We start from the raw sequence: 3,290 nt of genomic DNA, 5'->3' as shown, positions 1-3,290 counted from the left end.
TTTGATTTAGCTATAGCTTTTGTTCCTAAACATTTTTAGAAAGTGTTTAATTCTCTTGTGAGATATATATTCTGTTTGCCATGTTTATCATTCTCTTTAGTCTTCTCTTGATGATGGATGACTCACCGGTAGTAAATGCATCACTTGTTCTTGGCTTAGTCTGAGGGTCCTGTGGGAGACATGACCCGGAACCGTTCAAGCTGCAATCCCAAATTGTTTTTGTTTCCAGCTTTATTGAGATATAATTGACAAATTAAAGTTTATATATTCAAAGTATACAACATGATGATTTAAAATTTGTATACATTGTGAAATATTTACCACAATCATATTTCTCACCTCACATATTTACCTTATTTTTCTTCTTTTGTAGACCTTCTTTTGAACTATTAAGGTCTACTCTATTAGCAGATGTCATATATACAGTAGGAAATTCTGACACTTCACATCCAGAATCCTGACTCTGGACCATAGTCCTAGACTTGAAAGAATGCATTTTACAGGTTTCCAATAACATAATTGGAGATCCGCCATGTTTGGTATGGCTGCTAAAACAGTCTATATACTATGGAATGATGGATATTGCATTTTAATAAGTGTGGACATATAAAAATATTGTGAGATTACGTAAACTGTCCATTTAAACTTTTGTTAATCCAGTAGAAAAATGCATATGTAAATGTATATCTACTCTACACTGACTATAGGATTCTTGTAGAAACATAAAATCACATTGCCGTTTTAATGAGAAAGTAGCAATTGAGTCTAATTTTGAAAAAGAGGAAATATTTCCCAAGGTTGCATTCTGAGTTAATTTTTTATCTGAGACTTACCTCTGTTCCACAAGACTTAGTTTCTTGTTCTATCTAAACACAGCAAATCCTTAAGATTTCTCAAGGATGCTTGTTATTGTATTTTGAAACAATGTGTTTCTTTTATGTAAAGATAATATCGATATTTTAGCATGCTAAGGGGAACTGCAGTCAATATATGAATCTTTACTCTGTACACTTCTTTTTAAAAATCACCTTTACTGAGGTATAATTTAGATACTGTAAACAACACCTATTCTTAAAGGGGTACAGCTTCATGAATTTTGACAAATGCATACACCCATGTAACTACCATTATCAAGATACAGGACACTTCCATCCCAACCGAAAGCCCCCATGTGCCCTGGCACATTTTAATTTAATCATCAAAACTGTCGAAAACAATGGAACAAAATTGTAGAAGAAAACCTATTCATTGCAAAACAAAGTCAAGTCGCACACAATAAAAAATTAAAGACAACATTCATTGGGCATCCACTTTAAGCCACACACTGTAGTTGAAGAAAAGAGTAACAAGTGAACATAAAATTTTCTCAAGTATCTTAGTAATCAAGGGAAAGAGGAAAATATGCCGTTATCTAACAATGGAAAACATACCAATGCGATGTGAGAAACAAATTTTTTCGCCTTTCCCTCTTTTGTTTCTGAGCAGCATTAGTCACTGGGAACAAAAGTAAAAATGATATTGTCTACTGCAATTTTAATTAAAATGCAAGACATGGCATTTTCATAAATTGTTTTTCAGTAAAATATTAAGACATAATGTTATAAAATGTGGAGCAGGGACATACAGAGAATGTCTACTTGTGTAGTCTAATTATAGGCTTTACAGACATATGAATTTAAAAAAGGAAAAAAGCATCATCTTTTGACTGTTTCTTTTAAATAAAACATTGCCTCAGTGTGCTGTGTTAACAGATGTGAATCACACACCACTCAGGATGCAGGTTGCCAGGTATGTGAGCAGGGCTCTTCCTACCTCCATAGAGATGGACAGTGGGAATGTCTGAAAGGAAAGACTTCTCAGAAAGGAGGTGTGAGTGTGCTCACATACTTATCTATTTCTCTGGAGCAGAAACGAAATGCTGCCCAATCAGCATGGAAAAGGTTCTTTTTAGCTTCCTATGACTGATACCATTTTGAAGAAAAATGAATGTGTCTCAGTGAGCACTGGAACGGAAGCCCGTAAGTCAGTGGCAGATTTGGTTCTTTAAAGGAAGCTGGACACTTCCTGGCCAAATCCTATTGCCTTGGCTTCTTGACCATCTGCATCATTAGCAGTAGCCATGCTAAGGCCAGATTGTCACTTGTGTTCATTAAGTCCAGAATACTATAAGGGAACTGTGGTTTATCTAAGAATATCAGTCACTTTATCCTTCCTTATATCCTTGAAAATCATCCCAATTTACTCTGAGAAATCCTGTTTAGCCATTATAGAGATATTATCTAATTAATGATACCAATGATTTACAGCTAATAGAATTTTCATTGAAAATAGCTCCTGAACCTGGATGCTCAGAGGAGGGTTAACGGGTGGTAAAAGAGAACCATTTGTTTTAAAAGCATCTATAAAGAGTAGTCCAGGATGGCAGCATAAAAAGATCCTGAACTCACCTCCTCCCATGTACACATCAAATCTATAGCTACCTATGGAACAATTCCTGCTGAAAAACAACTGAAAAGTAGCTGAATAGAGATGATGCTATTTAGAAGGGATAAATCTCTTTTTAAAGAATTCTACCTGCAGGGCTCAAAAATGTTTCTTCATGTCAGCTAGCTTAAATTATAGAAAATAATACATTCGTTTGGTGGCACATTTCAAAATTTTTAAGATAATATCTGTAATATTAAAAAACAAACATCATAAAATCCAGTAGACAGAATACAAAAAGTAGAGAAGTTTGAAGAATGAATAAAATCGAACCGTTTTTTCTTCTTATAGCTCTTTAGTCAACTTTGGAAAGTTGCAGCTTCAAAATTTATGGAAAAAATTCAGTTATGAAATAATTGCATTTATTGTTCAGTACAAAGAATGAAGACATTTCCAATGGTTGGCCATTTGTTTTAACACATTTTCTGGAAGGAACAGTTTTGTTTGTTTTAAACAATGTTTAAACTCATGTGCAGAACATAAGGAAACTATAAAACCTATGCCCTCACACAGCCATGGCTTTGATGAAAATTATGTTTATATGAATTATGTTAAAATATCTCCCTTATGTAAACTCACCATTCTAGTCTAAGTCATTTCTATATTCATTACAAGAATCCTTTCTTAATATTTATAACACAGCCTGATTGAAATTCTCAGGATGGCAGGCAGGTAGCAACATGCTTATTTCCAATTTCTCAACTTCCTCCAGTTTCTTTTTAGAGCTTTTAGTTATTGTAGGTGCCACACAAAATATCAGATGCCGCCCAACAGTGCTTTGTACTCTTTGCTTACTAAGGCACCAT

The sequence above is a fragment of the Pteropus vampyrus genome, unplaced genomic scaffold (genome assembly GCF_000151845.1).
Source record: "Pteropus vampyrus isolate Shadow unplaced genomic scaffold, Pvam_2.0 Scaffold38, whole genome shotgun sequence".
In the NCBI taxonomy this organism is placed as follows: Eukaryota; Metazoa; Chordata; class Mammalia; order Chiroptera; family Pteropodidae; genus Pteropus; species Pteropus vampyrus.
Note: the sequence above shows the minus strand (reverse complement) of the source record.